Genomic DNA, 27,955 nt, shown 5'->3' on the forward strand with positions numbered 1-27,955 from the left:
TTAAACATGGTAGTGTGATTTTCCTCAGCAATGTTTGGCTGTAGGTACAGAATGGAAGAAAACTCATAACTAAATGGATCTAAATTTAGGTATTTACAGAGTGGTGGCAGAGTTGAAAGGAGCCCTGGTGACACAATGGTCAAGTGCTTAGCTGCTAACCAAAAGGTCAGTGACTTGAACTCACTAATGGCTCAGAGGAAGAAAGATGTGACTAATGGCTCAAAGGAAGAAAGATGTGACCATCTGCTTCTGTAAAGATTACAGCCCTGGGAACCCTGTGGGGCAGTTCTACTCTGTCCAGTAGGGTTGCTAGGAGTCAGAACTGATTCACAGGCAGTGAGTTTTTACGGGCAGAGTTGAGGGTGCTAGCAAGAAGAAAAGTAGAGAGATTTACAGTAAACTGACTTGTTTTTTGCCTCATACATGTGATCCATATTTTTTATGAACAAAAATTGAATGCAGTTATATGGATAATGGAATAGAACATTCGAAATTAGTTGTGTAACCGAGAATCAAGGATCCGTATCCACAGTATACCAAAAGTCCCTTTAAAGTGGGTTTTGAGAAAAGCAGTTTTAATTCAGTCATTTCCTTGCCTTCCCTCTGTGATGCCTAGAATTAAATGAGAATCATCTTGAATTTCTGTGTCCTGGCTTACATAAAAAAAAAAAAAAGGCTTACATGGAAATCCTTAAATACTGTATTTTACTTCAATCTATGTTACTGTGGAAACTCTGGTGGCTTAGTGGTTAAGTGCTATGGCTGCTAACCAAAGGGTCAGCAGTTCAAATCCACCAGGCACTCCTTGGAAACTCTATGGGGCAGTTCTACTCTGTCCTATAGGGTTGCTATGGGTCGGAATCGACTCGACGACACTGGGTTTGGTTTGATTTGGGGTTATGTTACTGTATTCTTTAATATCTACTTTTTCTTTTCCCTCAGACTCTTCTATCCTTTTCCCTCTCCCCGCCCCGACCCCCACCCCTTCACCCTTTCCCTTTTTAAAGGAGTTCTAATGTTTGGACTACTGTATCATCCAAACAAAAACAAGAAAACCATAAACTTTGAAGTCCTCTGGGCTCTCACAGTCTGGTCCCCCACTCCAGCTGCAACAGTATCCCTTGGGAAGCTGTTAGAAATGCAAATTCTCAGGCTGCACCTGGGCTGATGGAACTAGAATTTCTGGGATGGGGCCCAGCAGTCTGTTTTTTTTTTTTTTTTCCTTTTCGTGAAATGCCTATTCAAGTCCTTTGCCCTTTTTTTTTTTTTGTAGAAATATAGATAACAACATTTACCAATTTGATATTTTTCATGTATAAAAATTCAGTGAGATAAATTATGTCAATCATGTTATCCCAACATCACCAATTGCCAAATTTTCCATCACCAAAAACAGAAACTCACTGCTTCCTAAACAATGACTTCCCCATTCACCTCTTCCTCCCACCCAATATAACCACTGTCAAACTATGATCTCTGTATATTTGCCTATTCTAGGTATTTCATATTAGTGAAATCATACAATATTTGTCCTTTTGTTAATTAGCTCGCTGATGATGTACTTGTTTGTTTCTAAATGGTGCTTCAGTGAACACATTGTGTGTATGTGTGTGTTCATTTCTATTAGCAGTTGTGTTAGATAATGTTATAGATTGAATTGTGCCCCCCCCCGCCAGAATACGTGTTGTGAATCCTAACCCCTCTACTTGTGTTTATAATCCCATTTGTGAATGGGTTTTTTGTTACGTTAATGAGACCACATTAGTGTAGGGTGTGTTTTGAGTCAATCTCTTTTGAGATATAAAAGGAAGAGGGCATAAGCAGTCTTTTTCCACTCCTGCCAATCTTAATATACTATCATGTTTTTAGGTATATCTATTAGGGAAGTTGAATGACTTTTCAAGTGTTTATTGGCTATGTGTGAATAGTGTCTTCTGATTCTTTGACCATTTTTGCAACATTTTTAACAGGAAAGTTACCAGAAAACTGGCTAGGGGGCCAAACCACTTTCATTGGAATCCGGGCTCTGGATCAATGAGAAAGTATAACCCCAGCAGGCTTTGTTGTAACAAGCCCCCCAGGTGACACTGATGCGCCCTAAATCTTGAGAATCCCATAGACGTGGGGACCTTGCAAGTGATCAAGGAGAGAAAGGATTTTAAAGATGTTTGAAAATGCATTAAAAAGTCTACTCTTCCTTTTGCCTTTTCCTCTAGAGGCTGAAGAAAGTACTGAACTGTGTTGCTTGCATTTTTGATTGTAGGTCTTTTAAAGCTACAGTGTGGGAGACAGGTTCAGCCAATTGGGTTTTCACTAAACAGCATCCCTTTTTGTGTCATGATTTATGTATCTATCAGGTCTGTTTTAAAACCTGCCTAGTATTCCAATTATCTATTGATAAATATTACCTATTGCTTATAAATTTTAACTATAATTAACAAATATGAAACAGTAATCCTTATACATGTATTTTTAGACATTTTCAGATTCCTTCCTCAGGACAAATTTCTAAACGTAGATTTGCTGAATTAACAATCCCACACATTTAAAAGTTATGTTTTGCTTTCCCTCAGGAAAAGAAAAAAAAAAATTACATCTTAATAATGACACACTATGTGGTATACAAAGGGAGTACCAGTTCATCTAGGCTTCTGGGACACTGAACATTACCAAACTTTTTTGTTTTGTTATGTTTTTAAAATATAATTTGTATTGCATTATTTGCACTAAAATTCAACTGTTATTTTAGTATTTACTAAGCTTCTTAAAATAATTCTCTAATAAAAAGGCATTTCTCAAATACGATTTATTAAAAAATTGAACAAAAGCTTAGGGCAAGACCTTCAAAAAGCACAAAAAAGTCTCCTAATTCTCATCGTCCCATCTAGCAGTAACCGCCCTCAAAAATTTCTTATGTGTTTTTCCAGAAATTTTATATGGCATATGTATCACATGTGCCATTATTAATTTGATATTATTCTAGAAATTAAATTTACATTTTGGTGCTTATTAATGAGTTTGAAAATCTTTTTAAATGGTTTGATCATTGTAGTGTGTGTGTATATGTGTGCATGTGCGTGTACGTACATGTGGGTGCATGTGTGCTCGCAAAATGTCCATTCATAACAGTGTAGCCAAATGAAACAATATTTTTACTTATGCTTCTGGCCTTCAAATCATGTGTAGAAAGATCTACGCATACCAACATCATTCCTTTTAGAATATTTCTGGTTTTATTGCTGTTTCTTAAATCTGTAATCCATCTGCATTTGTTTTTTATATGACTTAAGGTATGTTATCTCATTCTTTCCCTTTTAAAGCAGAGGAAGTTAAAGTCCAGAGGCTAGATGACTTTCCTGAGGTTACACGTGTGGTCAGTGGCAAGGCCAATTCTCTCATGATTTAGTGTCCTTTCCAAGACCTCATCAAAGTAAACACAAGAAAACGCAGGCAGGGATGGGGGATGGAGGGTTAGTGCAAGAGAACAGAAAATTGAAACAAACTTTGAATGTTTTTCTTCCCCTCATTCCAAAAATCAGAAGATCCAAAAGTTGGATGGCCAGAAATAATAAAATCTTTGGCTTCCTTTTCTTTATTAAAAAAAATTAATTTTTTAGACTTTTATATTTATTAAAGTATGATTTTCAAAAAGTTAAAAATATGACTTATACAAGTATAGGATGTGTGTCAAAAATATATCTGACTCAATGAGGAAACAAGCAGGATGGTAAAGTTGGTCACAGAACATTTCATACCACATTTTCATAGGGTTTTGAAAAAAAGAATGTTGAAATAAAATTGCTAGGTTAAATTCACAATTGGTTAATTTTCTATAGAACAGTGGAACCATAACCTTTGGGGTTATATTTTCTACTCAGCAGGAATCATTTGATTCTGTTCTGCACAAAACTCTACCAATTCACATGTCACTTCAGAGTCTGGGTCCTAATCGATAATCAATAGGAAGTCAGACAAAGAGACACTTCCCTGGGTCACTGAATGAATAATCCTAGAACAAGCCTGTTAGAAAATGCTCCAAGTTAATATTGAAAGAACACAGGCATAATTCTTTTCAACACATTTATAACCCAAAGAAAATAGACTTTTTAAAATAATTTATAGAAATGATAAACTATTTGTTACTTTAACTCTTTGATTGTTTAACTAAAATTTCTGGTTACGAAAATAACACCAAAATCACCGCCCCCAAGAAAAAACCATTATCCTTTAGTCAATTCCAATTCATGGCAACCCCATGTGTTACAGAGTAGAACTTCTCCAAAGGGTTTTCTTGGCTGTAATATTTAAGGAAGCAGGTTGCCAGGGCTTTCATAGAGCCAGTGTGTGTGTGTGAACTGGCACCGTTTTCGTTGGTAGTCAAGTGCAAACCATTTACACCACCCAGGGACCTTGCATAAATTAACATAGAAAGGTTAAAAAATAAAAGATTGAGTAAAAATAAACCAGACAAACCATCAGCAAAGAAAAGTTGGATGAAAATATTAATATTATTCTTACAGAGTCCAGTTCTACACAGACACACATGGGTCACTATGAGTCAGAATTTACTGGATGGCAACTGATTTTTTTATTTATAAATACAAAAACATAGTTCTTCAAGAAAACATTATCAAATTCAATTTGATAGTATATTAAAATAATCAACTATGGTCATCTCTATGCAGATATTTTAATATTAGAGAACTGTTATTATTCATGAAATCAGAAAAACCTAGAAGAAGTATAGAAAACATTTGGAAAGAATATTTTGATGAGCTACTGAGGTAGAGGATATGAGAAACTACCAATAAATGATTGTCAAAATGCATTTTAAGGCATTTCTCTCCTTTTCTTTTTCCCAGAGGGGTAGAAAAGTAGATCTGGGTTTAAAGCTGAGTAACTATGGATAGAGCTGTGAATAGAGAAAGGAGTCCTCGTGGCGCAATACTTAAGCACTAGGCTGTTAACTGTAAGGTCGGAAGTTTGAATGCGTCTAGTGGCTCCATGGGAGAAAAGACTTGGTTATCTGCTTGCATAAAGATTACAGTCTAGGAAACCTTATTGGGAAGTTCTACTCTGTTCTACAGGGTCACTAGGGACAGAATCAACTGGATGGCACACAACAACAATAACATGGACAGAGAGTAAGCCATCTTCTCTGGCCCCAATCTCTACCTAGAATGAGAACTCAGTCATTTCTTGAAATAAACACTGGGAAAATATCAAAGACTATAACTTTTAATTGCCACCAGATTATTAATTCATCTAGGGTGCCTAAATATTTCACTGTGGTCATCATCCTCTCTATTAAACTTTTCTTTCCTACCTTGAAGGTCAAGGTAGCAGCAGTCAAGAAATCAAGCAACGAATTACATTGGGAAAATCTGTTCCAAAAGACCTCTTTAAAGTGTTAAGAAGCAAAGATGTTACTTTGAGGACTAAGGTGCGCCTGACCCAAGCCAGGATATTTTCAATCCCCTCATATGCATATGAAACCTGGTCAATGAACAAGGAAGACCAAAGAAGAATTTATGCCTTTGAATTATGGTATTGGCAAAGAATATTGAATATACCATGGACTGCCAGAAGAATGAACAAATCTGTCTTGGGAGAAGCATAGCTGGAATGCTCCTTAGAAGAGAGAATGGCTAGATTTTGTCTCATGTACTTTGGACATGTTTTCAAGAGGGACCAGTCCCTGGAGAAGGATATCATGCTTGGTAAAGTAGAGGGCCAGTGAAAAAGAGGAGGACCCTCAATGAGATGGATTGACCCAGTGTCTGCAACAATGGGCTCAAACATAGCAATGATTGTGAGAATGAAGCAAGACTGGGTAGTGTTTTGTTCTGTTGTACATAGGGTCACTATGAGTCAGAACCAACTCAACAGCATCTAACAACAAGAGCAACCTTGAAGGTAAGGGCTCAGATTAAACTGACTGGCGCACTGACACAGAGGAACTACAGAATTGGTGGATTAAACAGGGAACTCTCACCCATGAGAAAGAGATACATTGAACTCAGGCAGTCAGGCAGAACCAAAAAAAAAAAAAAAAGGTGCAGAATCCCTGAGATCTGAAATGCCAGTAGTTGGGGACTAGAATGTAAAGTCTAGGACTATGGAGTTGACATTTGTCTTCTTATTTACATCTGTGTCCTAAGCACCTACTTAAGTGCCCTTAAAAATAGCAAGTGGTGAATAAATATTTACTAAATTGAAACAATAAATAAAACACCAGGGGACAGTAACTAGTTTGAAGCTAGCAAAACAGAGCAAGTGGTACCCAGAACCCAGTGCTGTCGAGTCGATTCCAACTCAGAGAAAGCCAAGTGGTAAGAGGTTACAATAGAGGGTGGAAAATGGTGCTAAACAATTGCCCTCAAAATTAGATAGTGGTCACAGGTTACTTTTAGGGACAAGCTGAGGAATGTTTGTGGGAATGGTTTGATTTAAATTAAAATGTAAATGTTGGAATAGACACAAAAATTTTATGTATCATTTTTATGTAAAGGAAAGGATGTTGAAAATACACAACGTGTCTAGTGTTATGTTAAGTAAATGTGGTATGATGCAATCATCAAAGTTATGTTAATAAGCACTAATTGATTACAGGGAACAGTTTATCATATAGTGTTAAGTAAAAAGCTAGACAAAACAGAATGTACACTTGTATACGCAATAGAAGTACAACTTTGCAAACACACACTCATAGACACAGACACATAAACCTGTAGGTAAATACCCCAACATTAAAAGCAATTCTGTAGTCGCATTATGAATAATAATTTTTGTACTTTTTTTTATTTTCCAGTTTTTATTTAATATACTTTTAACAAATTAATAATAAAAGAGTCACATTTAAAATATCTTTCGCAAAAATAGTGTAGTTAATAATAAGCTACTTGGGTAGTCTCCAAATTTCTAAAGAATAGTAATAAAATAATTAATCAGGTTCAATAATCGTAAATAAAATTTCAAACAGAGGATTACCAATTTATAGGACTCATTAACCTGAGGAGACATGCAGTTGAAAGAATTTTATCATCAACAGAACTGTAACATGCTATCAATTGAGACATATTGTAATTATCATACGTTCCAAATCCAAAGTAAGACATACGGTTTGTTAAAAATTGGCATAGTTACGGTATGGAAAAGGATAATATATTTAAAATTGATTATAACTTGGAATATCTGGAGTTTATGATTCTAACTTATCCTGGTGACAATAAGACCTAGGGCTGGACTGGCCCAGTATTGAGCCCCAGACCCACATCACAGAATGTCAGAACTGTAATGAACTTTACATAGTTGCAATATATAATCTATATGAAGTTCTTTCTTTGATGATCTCATTCAATCCTCATAGTATGCCTATGAAATATTATCATCACATAGGGAAAATAATGCTCAAAGATATTAAATAGGACTTGTCAATTTTAAGCTGGAGTCCTGGTAGCATAGTGGTTAAGAGCTATGGCTCCTAACCAAAATGTCGCATTTGGAATCCACCAGCCGCTCCTTGGAAGCTCTACCGGGGCAGTTCTACTCTGCTCTGTAGGGTCACTATGAGCAGGAATCGACTCAACAGCACTGGGTTTGGTTTTTGTTGAATAGACTTAGCTGGAATTCAAACTCAAATCAGTGTGATAACTATTTTAGTTGGATTTATCTTCTGCTTATCTAACCTTTCTCTCCACTACATGTCTGGCAGTTTGTCATACCATGGTGGCTTGCAGGTTGCTGTGGTACTGGAAGCTTTGCCACCCATATTTCAAACATCAGCAAGGCTCAAGCATGATGTGATTTTGAGGATGGCACAGGACGGGGCAGGTTTTATTGTATAAAGGGTTGCTATGAGTCAGAATCGACCTGACTGCACCTAACAAACAACAACAAAAACATTTCTCTCTCTCTGACAGAAGGTTGAGTAAACCACTAAAGACTGCTGATTGAAACAAACAGGCAACAAAACTACCTCAGAGAAAGTCCCTCCTTCCCCTACTCATGTGTGTAATATGACAAGATTGGTTTTAAATCCAGAGACAAAGTTGTCCCACTTTGGAGAAGGGTAAATGGACCACACTTTCAATCACAACTGATGCAAAATACCCTAACAGGAACCTGGTCCAAGATGACATTTGACAAGTGGATCTTTATTCCAAAGACAGTTATTTCAGTGACTAGCATGACAACTATTTTAATCAGAATTTGTCATATGGATTGTCATGGATTGAACTGTGTCCTCCAAAAATATCTGTCAACTTGGCTAGGTCATGATTCCCAGTGTTGTACGATTGTCTACCATTTTGTCATCCGATGTGATTTCCCTATGTGTTGTAAATCCTATCACTATGATGTAATGAGATGGATTAGTGGCAGTTATATTGATGAGCTCTACAAGATTAGATAGTGTCTTAAGCCAGTCTCTCTTGAGATATAAAAGAGAAGCGAGCAGAGAGACATGGGACCTCATACCACCAAGAAAGCTGTACCAGGAGCAGAGTGTGTCCTTTGGACCCAGAGAAGCTCCTAGTCCAGGGGAAGTCTGATGAGAAGAACTTCCCTCCAGAGCTGGCAGAGAAAGAAAGCCTTTCCTGGAGCTGGCACCCTGAATTTGGACTTCTAGCCTACTAGACTGTGAGAAAATAAACTTCTCTTTGTTAAAGCCATCCACTTGTGGTATTTCTGTTATAGCAGCACTAGATAATTAAGACATGGATTATCTAACATTTCTCAACCAGAGTAATGTTTAGAATCTTCTTAAAGGAAAATTTCTTATGAATTCCACAAAATTATTTCCAAAGGATCTACAGGCTTTAGTCTGAAAAAACAAAGGAAAAAAAAAACTTACTTATGAGAATGTGTACCAATTATAAATTATCACTGCATCATAAAAGAAACACATAATTACATTTCTTCGTATTAACGTACTCTGGAGAGTTTCTTCTTTTTCCTCTCTGCACTCCACAGGCCCTGGTTTCAGAAACGTGATTCTAGTTTATACTTTTAAACTTATACAAGAGAGAAAACTACCTTCCAAGAATACATAATTTCTTATTAGCAAAGCAGAAGCTTGAACTCAAGTGCACTAATTTGCTTGATGGCCCATTGGCCGTATTGTGTTTTCTCATGTGTTGCCTGTCCTCTGAATTTAAAGCTCCTATTTTCCAGAATATGTTGTGATTTTTTTCTTCAGGATATCTAGGTCATACTGGTGAATATGAGTTAACATTATGCTGACGAGGCCTATGAATGGCATTGAACTGTGTCCACCTGCCTCCTTGATCATTTTATATTTTGCATTCTCACTTACATTGTCTTTTACTTTCCATGCCTTTACAGTGAGGCTTGGGAATCTCAAGACAAGACAATCCTTTAGCTCTAATTTCCCAGGTTCCTTCCTTCCCCTAGCCCTTTACCTTTTTTCCTCACTCCCTGTGGTGGGTTGAAAAAAATATGCTCATCTAAAAATATGTGAATGTGAACTTAGTTGGAAAAAAGGTCTTTGCAGATATAAGTGAGCGTTCTAAGATGAGATCATCCAGCATTAGGGCAGGCCTTAAATCCAACGGCAAGTATCCTTATAGGAGGGGAGAAGACAGCAGGAGGAGAGAAGAAACCCAGAAAGCGAAAAACCATTAGAAGACAAAGGCCGAGATTGGAGTTGTGCAACCACAAGGCAAAGAATGCCTAGAGCTACCAGAATCTGGAAGAGACGAGGCAGGATTCTCTTCTAGAGCCTTTGGAGGGAGTCTGACCATGTTGGTGCCTTGATTTCAGACCTTTGACCTCCAGACCTGTGAGGGAATACATTTCCGTGGTTGTAAGCCAACAAGTTTGGGAAAATTTGTTACTGCAGCCTTGGGAAACTGCTACACTCCCTGAGCCTCTGTTGACAGAACCCAGGTGTGGGTTTTCCTATGCCCTTCTTTTTCATCCCTTCAGAGAATCTATTCACTCACCTCTCCTGGGTTGTCTTAAGTTTCTTCCCAGTTTGGAGATCCTATGTCTGAAAACTCTCAGATACTTCATTGTTTAAAATTCTACTTTCCATGGACTTTCTTCGCAGTCCCTGCACCCATTCCCTAATCTTGCCTGTCCACTTCCCCTTTGACTCTATCCATCTTACATGTTCCTTAATTCTGGGCCAAAAGCCCATACTCTAAATGTTATATCTTCCACCATCCCAAACACATTTCTATTAACATATTGGTCTAAAGTTGATTGATTAACTATTATGAAATCTGAAATCTCTTCATATCTACTTGTATCAATCATAGTGCTATCATTGACTCACGTCTCCATTCAACCTCATCAGAAATGCCCCAGAAAATAGCAGAGAATAATTTGTCAGGGAAATATCTAAATTCTTCCCTTCTACATCTTCTATCCAGAATTATAACCTATTGTGACAATTTTTCTACTTTTCCTTTTAAGCAGCTGGAGTCTTCTGTTTCTATCAAGTGCTTTTAATTTCTACGGGGCAGTATATATGTATTTATTTTTTTTCTTCATGATTGTTTGATCCAAATAAAGAATCACATCCCCAAGTCCCCATGACCATTTGAACCAGTCCTCTTGCGCTCCAGTGACACATTTAAAATTTTCCCTTTTCTTTGTTATTGCATTTATACTACTACCAGCCCCTCTCAGTGTTTCTCATAGTAATGACAGTCAGGCCCTTAAGTACAGGCCCTCATCTCTCAGCTGGTCATGTCTAGTCTCTTGTGCTCTTCTCTGTTCATCCTGTGGTTTTCAAATTCTGAGGCCAGTTAGGCTAGAGAGTGTCACTTAATTGTTCTCTGGGGCCCTGGCATCTGTTTTTTGAAGCTCTGGTGAGGTAGTAGTTAAGAGCTTGGGTTCTAACCAAAAGATTGGCAGTTCAAATCCACCTGGCACTCCTTGGAACCCTATGGGGCAGTACTACTCTGTCCTATAGGGTCGCTCTGAGTCAGATTTGACTCTATTGAGACAGGTTGGGTTTGCTTTTTTTTAAGTGAATTTTAGTTTCACTTTAAGAGCGCTGAGCTAACCCAGTCTGTACTTAACAGTCTTCTAGAAACATATTCAAATGCCATTTGAATAACATCATTTCCCAGATGTGTTAAATCCAAATTCCTGAGCCTAACATCCAAGGTCTCTCAGTTCTGCTCCTCTCTGGTTACCTACCTACTATAATCTACCTTGACTCTCCTCGCTTCCTGTGTTAGTCATCTAGTGTTGCTATAACAGAAATACTATTGGTGGGTAGCTTTTACAAACAGAAGTTTATTCTCTCACAGTCTAGGAGGCTAAAAGTCCGAAATCAGGGTGCCGATTCCAGGGGAAGACTTTCTCTCCCTGTTGCCGCTGGTGGAAGTTCCTTGTCATCAATCTTTCCTTGGTCTAGGAGCTTCTCAGCACAGGGATCTCAGGTACAAAGGACGTGTTCTCCTCCTGGCACTACTTTCTTGGTAGTGTGAGGTCCCCCTTTGGTGAGCATTCACATGAGACTCAAATATCTTCAATTCTTTGGCCCATTCAGAGAGGTCTATCCTCATGCCTCTTCCCCATACCTCCTTACGTCCAATTTTCCAGTCATGTTCCTTCCAATTTCATGACCAACCAGCCAAATCATTGGCTACAGTCCATGAATCAGTATACACCTGCACATCTTGCCATTTCCCCTTCCAAAAAACGTCAACAACCAAGCTTTGAAGATCCCAGATGCTACGCACCAAAGTAGAATGTAGAACATTTTCTTTATAAACTGTTACGCCAATTGAGATAGATGTTCCCCGAGAACATGGTCTCCACAGCCCTCAGTCATTTCTTATTTGGGTTATTTGTGTCCTTGCATGTTTTTCTTTTGTCCATGTGGGCAATGGTTTGTCAATTTTGTTGATCCATTGAAAGAGTCAACTTTTGATTTTATTCTTTCTTTCTATTGTTTTTCTCTTCTCTATTTCATTTATTTCTGCTCTCATCTTTTTTGTTTCCTCTCTTCTGGTGGATGTGGGCTTCTTCTGCTGTTCTCTTTCTACTTGTTTGAGTTGTATAGCTAATGTTTTGATTTTTTTCCTTTCTTCCTTTTTGATGTGTGCATGTGTTGCTATAAATTGACCTCTGAGCACTGCCTTTGCTATGTCCCAAGTGATTTCACATGATGTGTTTTCATTCTCATTTGACTCTAAGAATTTTTTAATTACATCTTCAATTTATTCTATTGCACAGTGATTTTTAAGCAAGGTGTTATTCAGTTTCCATGTACTTGATTTTTTTTTTTTTTCCTTGCTCTTTCTGTTATTAATTTCTACTTTTATGGCATTGTGATCAGAGAAGGTACTTTGTATTATCTCAATGCTTTGGATTTTGTTGAGGGTTGCTCTGTGGCCTAAGACGTGGTCCATTCTGAGGAGCATTCAATTTGCATTGGAAAAGAATGTGTACTTTGCAACTGTTGGGTGGCGTGTTCGGTATACGTCTCTGATGTCAAGTTGGTTGATTGGGAACTTTAGATCTTATGTACCTTTTTTGAATTTCTTTCCAGATGTTCTGTCATTCACCAAGAGTGGAGTGTTGAAGTCTCCTACTATTATTGTGGAACTGTCAATTTCTCTTTTCAGTGCTGTTAGAGCTTTTTGTTTTGTTTTGTTTTTTTTTAATGTATTTTGGAGTCCTGTCATTGGGTGCATAGGTATTTATTATGGTTATGTCCTTGTGTTGAATTGTCCCTTTAATCATTATATAATGTGCTTCCTGTTTTTAATGGTGGATTTTGTTTTAAAGTCTATTTTACCTGAGATTAGTATTATCATTTTGGCTCTTTTTTTGGTTGCTCTTTGCTTGGTACATTTTTTTCCATCTTTTTATTTTTAATATATTTATGTCTTTGTTTCTAAGGTGTGTCTCTCATACACAGTATATTGATAGGTCCTGACTTTTTATCCATTCTGTAGCTCTCTGTCTCTTTATGGGTGCATTTAATCCATTTACATTCAGTGTGATTATTGATAGGTGGCATAGTGGTTAAGTGCCACAGCTGCTAACCAAAAGGCCAACAGTTCAAACCCACTAGGCACTCCTTGGAAACTTTGTGAAGCAGTTCTGCTCTGTCCTCTAGCATTGCTATGAGTCAGAATCAGCTCGACGGCAACGGGTTTGGGTTTTTTTTTGGAAGTTTATTGCTGTCATTTTGTAGTGGTTGTGTGTGTGTGTGTGTGTGTGTGTGTGTAGTGCTGACATTTTCTTCATTGAAATTCTTTTGTGCATGGTTTTTTTCCCCATTTTTTCTTTGTAGATTTTGTATCTACTGAGGCTTTAAGTTTAAGTTTAGTTTTTATTCTTTATTTTGATGAGTAAAGTTTCTTTGTTGTTACCTTGAAATTTACCCTTGTCTTTCTAAGTTTGGACCGGTCTTTTATTACTTGGTATCGCCTTGACTTCCTCTCCATTTGAAAGTTCTATACTTACACCATTTATTCCCTCTTTTATTTTTCTGGCATTGTGGTCATTTACAGATTGACTTCTCTGGTTCCCTGCTGTAAATGTTTTAGTTTTGCTTTATCCTTGAGAGTTCATTACCCAGGTTGGTATCTGGCTGATGTTGTCCTGTGTCCTAGATTCAGGTTGTTTGATGTTGTTTAACTGGCCATGCTTTGTTACTTGCTCATCTGTGGACCCAATACTTCTCACCACCTTGTCCAGGTAGGCAGGGCTGGCTGCTCAGCTATGATGCAGCAGAGCAGGTTCAGCAGAGGAGGCGGGTATGGATGGGTTGTTTGTGGCATGTACTGGGGCTGAAGGGGCAGGGTCCAGGAGGCAGTGCAGGGAAGGGTCTGGTGGTCTGTGCCAGTGTGGCTTGGGGCACAGTACTCCACACACTGTGCAGATAGGCAGCAGGGAAGAAAGAAGATGTGATATGTTGAATTAAGTGGGTGAGAAAAAGAAGATAGAGAAAGGAAGAAAGAAAAACAATACGTAAAAAAAATGGTGGCGCTTTAGGACTTGGCAGGTAGGGGCAGGCAGGCCTGGTGGAGCCACCTGCTAGTGGCTCTCTAGCCAAGCAGTGCAGCTCAGCCTGTTGAGAAGGGGTATGAGAAGTGCACGGGGCTAGGTTGGAGGGCAAAATGAAAGGAAAGAAGTGGAAGAAAGAAGAAACAACAAACAACAACAATAAAAATGGTGCTGGGGAAGCTGGCCATTGGGGATGGGACGGAATTGGGGTGTCAGCAAGCTGATATCTCTCACTGAGCAGTGTGGGACAGCCCATCAGAAAGGGGCAAAGGCAGCAGAGGGCCTAGATGGGAGGAAGAAGGAAAAGAGAAAAGGAGAAAGATAAAGAAAAAAAATATGACACTGAGGGAACTGGCCTGTGGGGAACTGGCCAGGGAGTCCATCCACTTTGTAGTTGAGCAGTATAGCACAACCTGTCAAGAAGGCGGGGGGTGGGGGTGTTGTACAGGGCTAGGTGGCTGGGAGAAAGGAGAGACAGGAAGGGAGAGAGAGAGAGAAGAAACATCAACAACAACAAAAAAAGAAAAACAAACAAAAAGAAAAAAAATGGTGCTGAGGGAGCCTGCATGTGGCATGAACCCTGGGAGGCCTTGTGTTGGTGGCTCTCTAGCTGAACGGTGTGGCACAGCCCATCAGGAAGGGGCAGACACAGCACATGGGGCTAACTAGATAGGAGAAAGGAATGGAAGGAAGGGAGAGACAGAGAAGAAACAAACAACAACAAAAAAATGGTGCTGAAGGAGCCTATCAGTGGGAAAGGCTTGCAGTCTATGTGCCAGTTGGACTCTAGCCGAGCAGTGTGGCACAGCCCATCAAGAAGGGACAGGGCCAGCACACAGGGCTAGCTGGGCAGGAGAAAAGAAAGGAAGGAAGAGAGAAAGAGAAGAAACAAACAAACAAAAAAAAATGGCATTGAAGAAGCTGACCGGTGGGGGTGGGGGGCAAGAGGCGGACCTAGAAGGCAGACAGCTGGTGTCTCCCTGGCTGAGTGACTATAACCCACTGGAAAGTGATGGAGCCAAGTAGAGGGAAAAAGGGTAGGAGTGGGAAAGCATGTATCCCTAGTTGAGAGCTCTGTGAAATTGCCTTCAACTCCCCCTCTGCCATTCTTTGTGGCTGAGGTTCAAGATGGTGAAAGGTTCAAGATGGTGAATCTTTGCCAGGTCAGCTAGTAGAGGACCCCCAGTCTGTAGCTCTCCTCATTCTCTGTTCTATGTCAGTTTCTTATTCCCTTCGGCTCTTGATTGAGTTCTTTATCCCTTCATTTGATGCTTAAGTTTCCAGGATTGACAGTTGTACCTGTTTTACTTGGTTTTTCTGGTCTTTGCTGTAGAGGGACTGCATGGTGCTTCTGTCTATAGCTCCATGTTGGCTCCTTTTCCTCCATAGGTTTAATTTGCTGTTTAAGTATGACTAAAGTGGTTTAGAAATCAAGGAGCTTTGAGCAAATTTCTATGCTGAATTGTGTTTTCTTATGACTGTTATTGGAGGGATACTAATGAAGATAAGATTTATTCCCTGCTCTCAAAAATTCTCTGTAGACAGTTAGTTGTGAAACCTAGTAACTTGAACATTAAAAGCAATGACACACACACCTCAGTTGCTTTTGGATCGACTCTGACTCGTGATGATCCCCTGTATGTCAGAGGGCAAAAGTGCACCACAAGGTTTTCAGTGTCTGATTTTTTGGAAGTAGATTGTCAGTCCTTTCTTCTGAGGCACTTATAGGTTCACTCAATCCTCTAAACTTCTCTTTAACAGTTGAGCATTTTAACAGTTTGCAACACCCAGGGACAAAGTAATGACAACAGGGTGAGAATTTCTACTCTGAATCTTGTTTTCTTGGAGGGATGCGAATGAAGATAAGATCAACCCTACACAGAGTAGGGTTGTTAAAGAGTCATGAACCGTGTGCTAATACTGCCACTGCCACCAGGGTGATCAAGCATCCATGTTTGCTAGGGATTGAAGGGGAGCCTGAGACATGGGATTTTCAGTACTGAACCAGGAAAGTGCTGGGCAAACCAGAATGATCTAATCAACCTAACTGACATTTACTAGGTCTTGAGACCTTGAGTGAATCATAAAGGTCTCCTGACCCTCAGTTTTCACATCCATTGAAACGAAAGCTTCCACATCCCCACTGGATTGTCTTGAAGCATGAATGTGAAAGCACTTTGGTAAATTCCATGTAAGAATAAGAAGCCAGTTCTCCTCATCTTCAGCCCAGTGTTCTTAGAGAGCCCCATTCTGTGCATATAATTTAATTCAGGAATATTTCCATCCTCCTTAGTTCACAAGGAAGAAAAGGTCAATAGGTCTACATAGTTTTATTGGGATTAAACATGTATACTGAGCTGAGGAAAAATACTACTTAAAATCAGTAACATTGGGTAGGTCTATAATTGCAGACTTCCTCTCTTTGTTGTTTCCTTTTTCGTACTCAGGGAAACCAAATGAGAAGCAATGGCATCAGGTGCTTTTGTCATACTGCCAGATTAAATGTGCATTATGATTGCATTATTGCATGTCCCTTAGAAGAAATTTCTACTGCCACCTTCTATAAAAAATCCATGGTGAGCTGGTTCTACTTTATCATGGTAATATTTTCCAGGTCTTTCAAAATGTAATTCCTTGTTTAAACAGTTTTAGTTTTCTTTCATTGGTGTGAGAATTGTAAATGTCTCCATTTCTGAGAAGAGGCAAGGGAAGAAAGCTTTCATCAGAATTGGCCCCAGATTGCTCCATAAATCAAGGAGGCTCAGTGACCAACATGACGAGGCTACCGTTTTGCAACTGATCATGAGTTAGATAGAGGGCATCAAAACAGGTTCCTTCCAGTTAGAACCCATGCTCAGATTTTGAATCTCCACCCAGATATGCTCAATCAGAATCTACGTTTTAACAATATTCCTAGTTGATTCTCATGCATAATACATTTTGAGAACCATTGCTCTACTGGAAAGTCTGGTGGCGTAGTGGTCAAGTGCTATGGCTGCTATTCAAAAGGTCGGCTCTACTAGTGGTTCTCAGAATTGGTTCCTAACCAGCAGCATTAGCATTCCCTGGGAATTTATTAGAAATACAAATTCTCAGCAAGAGTTCAGTTGGGAACTAATCAGTTCAAGGCCCTGGTTAGGAAATACCAATCACTCGACTTGGGGTTTTTGGTTTGACTTGCAGGCACAGGACAACAACAACACCTCTCTGCTTAAGAACATGACCATGCCTTGTATTCCTTCAGTTTAAATGCCAGAGAGGAGGGAAGGCTGCTCCTTCCCGACAGTTGGCCCCAAAGATGCTCTTTCTGAAAGTTTTGTTGCTTCCTATAAATATCAGGATTAGATTAACCAGTAAGCAAGGTTCACACAGCTTTACATTAAGCAAGGTAAACAAGGGCTTACTTGCACTTATTGTGGTGAAAAACAGGTGAAATTGTGAACTAAAGATTAGTAAGTAAGCAAAAGTAAGCCCGTGTGTACTTTGCATATTGGGTGATCTGTCCCAATAAGTAAAATAGTTACTTACTGTAAAGTCTTTCTGAAGAAAAACATAGTCAAGTAATGAATAAGTAAACAGTGAGGTATTTGAGTGGGTGCTGACTTGGTTTCAAAATTCTATCTTAATCTACTTGATGGCAATGTGTTATATGGTCTCCACTCCTGTCATATTACCTTCCATCTCTCAGCCTGCACCTATGGCCTCTTGGGGAGAAAACTTGTGCCTGGTTTACAGATAGTTCTGCACAATATACAGACTCCACTCGAGGTGGGCAATGAGAGAACTACAGCCCAGTTCTAGGACCTTCCTGAAGGACAGTGATGAAGGGAAATTCTCCCAGCGGGCAGAGCCTCAACCAGGTGCAAGTTGTTCACTTTGCTTAGAAGGAGAAATGGCCAGATGTGTGATTGTATACTGATTCCTGGGCTGTGGTTAATGGTTTGGCGGGACGGTCAGGGAATTGAAGGAACATGACTGGAAAATTGGACATAAGGAGGTATGGGGAAGAGGTATGAGGGTAGACGTCTCTGAAGGGGCCAAAGAAGTAAAGATATTTGTATCTCATATGAATGCTCACCAAAGAAGGACAACATACCACCAAGAAAGTAGTGACAGGAGCAGAGCATGTCCTTTGTACCTGAGATTCCTGCACTGAGAAGCTCCTAGACCAAGAAAAGATTGATGACAAAGATCTTCCACTGGAGGCCATAGGAATAGAAAACCTTCCCCTGGAACTGGTACCCTGAATTCAGACTTCTAGCCTCCTAGGCTGTGAGAGAATAAACTTCTGCTGTTTGTAAAAGCTACCCACTAGTGGGATTTCTGTTATAGCAGCACTAGCTGACTAAGACAGAAGGTGAGGAAGGTCAAGGTAGATTATAGTAGGTGACCAGAGAGAAGCAGAACTGAGAGACCTTGAATGTTAGGCTCAGGGATTTGGATTTAACACATCTAGGAAATGACACAATTCAAATGGCATTTGAATACGCTTCTAGAAGAATAAGTTTAGAGTGGGTTAGCTCAGTGCTTTTGAAGAGAAATTACAATCCCTTAAAAAAAAAAAAAAAGTAAACCAAACCCAACTCCATAGAGTCGAATCCGACCCATAATGACCCCATAGGGCAAGGTAGAACTGCTCCATAAGGTTTCTAAGGAGCAATTGCTGAATTCGAACTGCCAACCTTTTGGTTAGCCACCAAGCTCTTAACTACTACATTACCAGAGCTTCAGAAAACACCTATGTCAGAGCTCCAGAGAACAATTAAGTGAGACGCTCTAGCCTAATTGGCCTCAGAATTTGAAAACCACAGGATGACTATAGAAGAGCACAGGAGACTAGACATGACCAGGTGAGAGATGAGGGCCTGTACTTAAGGGGTTGTTATTCCTATGAGAGACACTGAGAAGGGCTGGTAGTAGTGTAAATGCAATAACAAAGGAAAGGGAAAATTTTAAATGTGTCACTGGAGCACAAGAGGACTGGTTCAAATGGTCATGGGGATTTGGGGACATGATTCTTTATTCAGATCAAACAACCATGAAGAAGAAGAAAAAAAAAACAATACGTACTGCCCTATAGAAATCAAAAGCACTTGACAGAAACAGAAGACTCCAGCTGCTTAGAAGGAAAAGTAGAAAAATTGTCACAATATGTTATAATTCTGGACAGAAGATGTAGGAGGGAAAAATTTAGATATTTCTCTGATAAATTATTCTCTGCTATTTCCTGGGGCATTTCTGATGAGATCAAATGGAGTTTTGAGGCAATGATGGTAATATAATACAAGTAGATAAAAAGAGATTTCAGATCAATCAATTAACTTTAGATCAATACGTAAAGAAAAATGTCTTTGGGGTGGTGGAGGATATAATGTTTAGTGTATGGCCTTTGTGCCAGGATTATAGAACCATGAAAAGTGGATAGAGCCAAAGGGGAAGCAGACAGGCAGGAATAGGGAGCTGGTATAAGAACTGCCAAGAAAGTGCATGGAAAGTAGAATTTTAAATAACGAAGTATCTCAGAGTTTTCAGACATAAAATCTCCAAACTGGAAAGAAACTTAACACAACTTAGGAGAGGTGAGTGAATAGATTCTATGAAGGGACGAAAAAGAAGGGCATAGGAAAACCCACACCTGGGTTAGTCAACAGAGGCTCAGGGAGTGTAGCAGTTTCCCAAGGCTGCCATAACAAATTTTCACAAACTTGGCCTCTTACAACCACAGAAATGTATTCCCTCACAGGTCTGGAGGTCAAAGGTCTGAAATCAAGGCACCAACATGGTCAGACTCCCTCCAAAGGCTCTAGAAGAGAATCCTGCCTCGTCTCTTCCAGAATCTGGTAGCTCTAGGCATTCTTTGCCTTGTGGTTGCACAACTCCAATCTCGGCCTTTGTCTTCTAATGGTTTTTCCCTTTCTGGGTTTCTTCTTTCCTCCTGCTGTGTCTTCTCTCTTATAAGGATATTTGCCATTGGATTTAGGGCTTGCCCTAATCCTGTATGATCTCATTTTACAACCCTTTACTTAATTACATCAGGAAGGAATTTTTTTCCAAATAATGTTTTGAGTTATAGGTTTCAGGTGAACATATCTGTTTGCAGGGTTGCTTTCAACCCAACACAAGGACTAAGGAAAAAGGACGAAGGACTAGGGGAAGGACAGAACCTGATGACTACAACTGAAAGGATTGTCTTGTCCTGCAATTCCCAAGCCTGACCGTATGGGCATGGGACCGTGAAAGACTGAAAATGCAAATGCAAAATATAAAATAATCAAGGCAACATGAGGACATAGGTCAACGTCAGCATAAAGTTAACTCATGTTCACCAGTGTGACCTAGATATTCTGAAGAAAAAAATTACACCCTGTTCTGTAAAATTGTGCCTTAAGTTCAGAGGACAGGCAAAACATGAGAAAACACAATAGGGGCAAAGGGCAGTCAACTGAATTAGTGCACCTGACTGAGTTCAAGCTTCAGTTTGCTATTAAAACATTCTGCGACCTTCGGAGGTAGTTTTCTCTTTTGCATAAATTTGAAAGTATAAACTAAAATCGTGTTTCTGAAACGGGTTACTGTGGAGTGCAGAGATGAAAAAGAAGGAACACATATTCTTGAGAGTACATAAATACTAAGAAATGTAATTTTTTGCTTTTTTTTTTTATCCTTTGGCCAGCTATACAAGCAAAACTTTTGTGACACATTTAGTTGGAATACATTCTCATAAATAAGACTACTTTTTTCCTTCATTTTTTTTCAAATTGAAGTCTCTAGATCCTTTGGAAATAATTTTGTAGAATTCATGAGAAATTTTCCTTTAAGAAAGTTCCATACATTACTCTGGTTGAGAAATATTAGCTAATTCATATGACAAATTCTGACTAAAATAGTAGTCAGACCAGTCACTGAAATAATTGCCTAACCGTAAGGCCTGGTTTTCATAGGCTACTTCTTTGGAATAAAGATCCACTTGTCAAATTTCGTCATGGACCAGGCTCCTGTTAGGGTATTTCAGACCAAATATGACTGAAGGTTTGGTCTACTTCTCCTTTTCCAAAGCAGAACAACTTTGCCTCAGGGTTTAAAGCCAATCTTGTCATATTACACGTACGTGAAGGGAAGGCAAGATTTTCTCTGAGGTGGTTTTGTTTGCCTGTTTTTTTTTTTTTCAACCAGCAATCATTAATTGTTTATTCAGCCTTGTGTCAGAGAAAGTTCAAGACACTCTGTAATTCCACCTCAGGGCAAAGTTCTGCCACACTACAGAGACACTGCACAACTAACAGACGCTGTGTCGAAGCTCCATTAACCTAGATATTTGATGCATTCAGGCCTGTTTCCTTTCAGTACAGCTTCAGTGCAGATACTGCCAACAAAATAATAAAAATAATAATAATAATTTTTTTTTTTGAGCCTCAAAATCAGAATTTGTAAGCAATACTGCCATTGTCTTTAGAAAGATTTCACATTTCTGAAGACTATGGCTTTCTTCCCCCAAAACCTCAGGTAAGGATATAAAGCCTTGGCCCAGAGAGAATAAGTTTCTTCAGATGCTGGTTTATATTATTCTTTTCTGTTTTTTGTTTTAAATATATATGGTTGTTAAGAGAGATGTAAAAAAATTATCAAGTCATGAACCTGGGAAAGAAGCATAGTGTAATTGCCAAATAAAAAGAAGCGACAGCTATGGCAGACGATAGTTCAACTGGGATGTTTCAATGTCAGTTTCTTTGAATAGATTGTAGGCCAGAAACCCTATAAGCAAATTTGTATTTATCAAGCGAAAGACAGAAATTAGATTTAGATAACTGATGTGGGCAAATACAGAACCCTAAGTATAACAGCATGGAATTTGCAAGGTATTAAATCTTCCCACATGATGTAAGGTACTAGCAAGGTCCCCCAACCTTGAATAAACTTAATTCCTCTGTTACAGAGTCAATGTTTTGCATTAGTTACATGTTTGGAATGGAAATGCCTGTTTACTGCTAAACTGTTCAGGGTGTTACCGCTGATAATCTTGACTTGAACTAGTTCATCTCGACTTGCTAATTGGAGAGAAAAGAGAACAGGAGGGACCTTAGGTGCCTTGGGGACTAGTGAGACTGATTAAAGGGTCATAGAAATTGCTGAGAAGAGGAACAAACCCTTGAGAAAAAAAAAAAAAAAACAGGACTTATCTCTTACCTTTCCTTAGTTCTCAACCTATAATGCAAGTCTGTTTTGTCAGTTAACACTTATCAACCACTGTTCCTGTTTTTTTCTTCTTCTTCTGTGAATGTGGCCTGCAGCCGAGAGTGGTAAAACTGGGAGAGTTCTTAGAAACCACCTGGTCTCAGGCCCTTCCTTTAACCCTAGAACTCGGTGGCTTTGAAGAAGAGACTTGCCCAAAGTCATTTTAGCAGCCAAAGCAGAGCAAGAACTCTGATCTTGACATCTTTTTAATACTGCATCATAAATAAGGGCCAAGACCACTCAGTTAAAATTCTAAGGATCCGATGTTTGGTGTCATTAGGGTAATTCATTAGAACCAATCATTTTTTTCCACAAGACACTTTTTGTTTGTTTATTTGTTTTGCAGTCTGTTGTTGGGTGCTGACTCATAGCAATCCTATAGGACAAAGTAGAATTGCCCCCATAGGGTTTCCAAGGTTGAAATTTTTTTTTTTTTAATTTTTCATCGTGCTTTAGGTGAAAGTTTATAGGGCAAACTAGTTTCTCATTAAACAATAAATACACATTGTTTTGTGAAATTGGTTGCCTACCCCATGACATGTCAACACTCTCCTCTTTTCGACCTTGAGTTCCTCATTCCTGTCCCCCACTGCCTTCTTGTCCTTGCTCCTGAGCTGGTGTGTCCATTTAGTCTTGTTTTGTCTTATGGGCCTGTCTAATCTTTGGCTAAAAGGTGTTGGGAGTGATTTCAGTACCCAGTTAAAAGAATGTCTGGGGGCCATCCTCTCAGGGTTTATCCAGTCTCTGTCTGACCAGTAAGTTTGGTCATTTTGGGAAGTTAGAATTTTAATCTACATTTTTCTCCAGCTCTGTCCAGATCCCTGTCAGAGCGGTTGGTGGTGCTAGTCTGACACTATCTTGTTTTGCTGGGCTCAGTCTGGTGGACGCTGTGGTAGTTGTGGTTCTTTAGTCCTTTGGTTTTCTTCATTCTGCCTTGCTCCAGATGAACTGAGACCTGTGGAGTATCTTTGATGGCCAGTCACAAGTTTTTAAGACCCCAGATACTACTCACCAAAGTAGAACGCAGAACATTTTCTTTATAAACTGTGTTAGGCCAATTGATCTAAACGTTCCCCAAGATCATGATGCGCACAGCCTTCAGTCATCTCTTATTTGGGTTATTTGCATCCTCTCCTGGTTTTCTTTTCCAGTTTGGCCAATGGCTTTTCAATCCTTTCAAAGAGCCAACTTTTCATTTTATTCATTCCTTGTATTGTTTTTCTCATCTCTTTTTCATTTATTTCTGCTCTCATCTTTATTATTTTCTTTCTTCTGGTGGATGTGGTCTTCTTTTGCCGTTTTCTTTCTGTATGTTCGAGTTGTATAGCTAATGTTTTGATTTTTTTCCTTTCTTCTTTTTTGATGTGTGCATCTCCTTGCCATAAATTGACCTCTGAGCACTGCATTTGCTGTGTCCCAAAGGATTTGGCATGATGTGTTTTCGCTCTAATTTGATGCAGGAATTTTTTATTTTTTCTGTTACCCAGTGGTTTTTAAGCAAGGTGTTACTCAATCGCTATGTATTTGATTTTTTTGCCTTGCTCCTTCTGTTAGTAATTTCTACTTTTATGGCATTGTGATCGAAGGATACATTTTCTATAATCTCCATGTTTTGAATATTTGTGAGGGTTGCTTTGTAGCCTAAGACATGGTCTATTCTGGAGAACATTCTATTTGCATTGGAAAGGATGCGCACTTTGCAGCTGTTGGGTGGAGCGTTCGATACATGTCTCTGAGGTCAAGTTGGTTGATTGTGGCCTTTAGATCTTCTGTATCTTTGTTGAGTTCCTTTCTAGATGTTCTGTCATCTAGAGAGTGGTTCGTTGAAGACTCCCACTATTATTGTGGAACTGTCAATTTCTCTTTTCGGTGCTCTTAGGCTTTTTTCTTTTGTGTATTTTGGAGTCCTGTCATTGGCTACGTAGATATTTACTATGGTTATGTCCTCATGTTGAATTGCTCCTTTAATCATTGTATAATGTCCTTCCCTTGTCTTTTATGGTGGATTTTGTTTTAAAGTCTATTTTATCTGAGATTAGTATTACCACTTCTGCTCTTTTTCGGTTGCCCTTTGCTTGGTATATTTTTTGATCCTTCTATTTTTATTATTTTTTGTCTTTGTCTCTAAGGTGTGTCTCTCATACACAGTACATTGATCGATCCTGACTTTTATCCGTTCTGTCACTCTGTCTCTTTATGGGTACATTTAACCCATTTACATCCAGCGTGATTATTGATAGGTGTGAGTTTATCCCCGTCATTTTGTAGTGCTTTTTTTTTTGTAGTGCTAACATTTTCTTTGTTCCTTGTAGTCTCCTGTGCTAAGATTCTTTTGTTTATGGTTTCCTTTTCATTTCTTTTGTTTTTGTAGATTTTGTGTTTACTGAGACTTTAGGTTTTTCTTCTTTATTTTGATGATTTGGTTTGTTAACTTTCTTTGTTGTTACCTTAAAATTTACTCCTATCTTCCTAAGTTTGAAGCAGTCTTTTATTACTTGGTATCACCTTGACTTCATCTCCATTTGAAAGTTCTATGTCTACACTGTTTATTCCCTCTTTTATTGTTCTGATATTGTTGCCATTTATGGATTGACCTTTCTGGTTTCCTGTTGTAAATCTTCTAGTTTTCTTTCATCCTTGAGAGATCATTACCTAGATTGGTATCTGGCTGATGTTGTTCTGTGTCTTAGACTCAGGTTGTTGTCTGATGTTATTGGTTCTCTAACCATTGGACTCCCTTTAGCTGGACATGCACTGTTGCTTGTTTGTGGGCACAATACTTCTCACCATCTTGTCCAGGTAGACAGGGCCAGTCACTCAGCTGTGGTGCAGCTTGGGTTGTTTGCAGCACCTACTTGGGCTGACAGGATTGGGTGGAGGGGCAGTGCAGGGCAGAGTCCAGTGGTCCACACTGGTGCCACTCAGGGGCACAGCACTTGGCGTGTGGTACAGTTAGGCGGAAGGAAGGTAGAAGATGTGATATATGGAGCTAAGTGGGTGCAGAGATTAAGAAAAAGAAGAGAGAAAAACAGAAGGGGAAAAACTAAAGGAAAAAAGTAAATAAAATGGCTTAGGATTTGGCAGGTGGGGGCGGACCAGACCCAGGTGAGGCCATGTGCTGGTGGCTGTCTATCTGAGCAGTGCAGCTTGGCCTGTCAAGAAAGGATGTGGAAGGCTCACAGGGCTAGGTGGGGAGGCAAAAGGAAAGGACAGAAGTGAAAGAAAGAGAAGAATCAACGGACAAATGGAAAAAAAAACAACAACAACAAAATAAATAAATATGGTGCTGGGGGAACCAGCCATTGAGGGTGGGGTGGAATTAGAGTGGTGGCGAGCTGATGTATCTCTTACCAGGCAGCACAACACGGCCTGCCAGGAGGGGATGGAGGCAGTGCAGGGCCTAGATGGATGGAAGACAGAAACGGGAAAAAGAAAAATAAAAAATGTATGATGCTGAGGAAGCCAGCCTGTGGGGGTAGTGCAGACCCCGGGAGGCTGTGTGCCAGAAGATCTCTAGTCAAGTGGTGCAGCACAGTTTGTCAAGAAGAGGGGGTACATGGGGCTAGGTGGGTGGGAGAAAGGAAAGGAAGGAGGGGGGAGAGAGAGAGAGAGAAGAAACCACAACAACAACAACAGAAAAATTAAAAAAGGTAAAAACAAAACAAAATAAAAATTAAAAAAAATGTCACTGAGGGAGCTTACCAGTGGGGGTGGCATGGACCCAGGGATACTGTGTGCTGGTGGCTCTCTAGCCTAGAAGTGTGGCACGGCCCATCAAGAAGGGGTGGGGCCAACGCACAAGGTTAGATAGATGGGAGAAAGGGAAGGAAGAAAGGGAGATACAGAGAAGAAACTGAAAAAATAAATGTCACTGAGGGAGCCCTTTGGTAGGGTGGGTGAGGATCCGGGGAGTCCGTGTGCCAGTTAGACTCTGGAGAAGTAGTGTAGCACAGCCCTTCAAGAAGGGACAGGGCCAGCACATGGGGCTGGTTGTACAAAATTCTAACTCACACACAAAAAAATGAAAAGATCAGAGTTACTGGTCTGACAGAGACTGGACAAACCCCAAGAGTATGGCCCCCAGACACCCCTTGTAGTTCAGTAATAAAGTCACTCCTAAAGTATACCTTTCAATCAAAGATTAGACAGGCCCATAAAACAAAATGAGATTGAATAGGCACATGAGCCCAGGGGCAAGGATGAGAAGGCAGGAGGGGACAGGAAAACTGACAATGGGAACCCCAAGGTCAAAGAAGGGAGAGTGCCGACTTTTTGTGTGGTTGGCAACCGATTTAACAAAACAATATGTGTATTAATTGTTTCATGAGAAACTAGTTTGCTCTGTAAAACGTCACCTGAAGTATGACTTTAAAAAAAAAAAAATCTGGGGAAAAAAAGAAATAAAATGGGAACATTACAACAGACCCAAATGAAGTAAAATGGATCATAACAGAATACTATGAGAAACTATACTCCAATAAATTTGAATACCTGGAGGAAATGGACAAATTTCTAGAAACACACTACCTACCTAAACTAACACAAATTGAGGTCGAAAATCTGAACCTACACATAACAAAGGAAGAGGTTGAAAAGGTAATAAAAGAAGAAAAAATAGGGTCAACCCTATAAAAGAAGAAAAAATAGGGTCAACTCTAGAGGCCCTAATATATGGTATAAATAGGACACAAACCATAAGTAACAATACACAAACAAACATCAGAAGATAAGCTGGATAACAGGATCTTCTAAAAGACATATAATCCAATTTAAAAATGGGCAAAGGATATGAACAAATGCTTCACCAAAGAAGACATTCAGGTGCCTAACAGACACATGAGAAAATGCTCGAGATCCCTAGCCATTAGAGAAATGCAGATCAAAACTACAATGAGATACCATCTCACCCTGACATTACTGGCACAAACCAAAAAAAAAAAAAAAAAAAGAAAAGGATATATGTTGGAGAGGCTGTGAGGAGATTAGAACTCTTATGCATTGCTGGTGGGAATGCAAAATGCTCCAACCTTTTTGGAAAACAACATGGTGCTTCCTTAAAAAGCTAGAAGTAGAAATACCACACCAGCTAACCCACTTCTAGGAATATACCCTAGAGAAATAAGAGCCGTCACACGGATAGACATATGCACACCCACGTTCATTGCAGCATCATTCACAATAGCAAAAAGTTGGCAACAACCTAGATGCCCATCAACAGATGAATGGATGAACAAACTGTGCTGCATGCGAACAATGGACTACTATGCAATGATAGAAAACAATAATGAATCTGCGATATATTTCACAACATGGATGAATCTGGAGGGCATTATTCTGAGTGAAATAAGATAATCACGAAAGGACAAATACAGTATGAGATCACTATTGTAAAAACTCATGAAACATAAAGAAACAATCTTTGATGGCTCTGAAGAAGGGAAGGGGTGGAAAGGGAAAAACACTAGACAATAGACGAGTAGTAACTTTGGCGAAGGGTAAAGACAGTACACGATACTGGAGAAGTCAGCACAAATTGACTAAGGCAAAGCCATGGAAGATTCATGAACACATCCAAACTCCCTGAGGGACCAAATGACTGAGCTGAGGGCTGGGCACCATGGGGGATATCTAGCTCAATTGGTGTAACATTGTATCTTAGACTGGGCTCTCTAGAAAAGCAAAACCAGCAAAGTGTATAAATATACATATATATAGAGAGAGATTT

General features: G+C 39.4%; 1 protein-coding gene across 3 annotated transcripts in view; it reads right to left on the minus strand.

Annotated features, from left to right (window-relative positions):
• IDO2 (indoleamine 2,3-dioxygenase 2) overlaps positions 1–27,955 on the minus strand; it is a 113,487-nt gene that overhangs the window by 74,363 nt on the left and 11,169 nt on the right. The window lies entirely within an intron of this gene.

This window comes from Loxodonta africana, chromosome 19, assembly GCF_030014295.1.
Source record: "Loxodonta africana isolate mLoxAfr1 chromosome 19, mLoxAfr1.hap2, whole genome shotgun sequence".
NCBI classification, from domain to species: domain Eukaryota; kingdom Metazoa; phylum Chordata; class Mammalia; order Proboscidea; family Elephantidae; genus Loxodonta; species Loxodonta africana.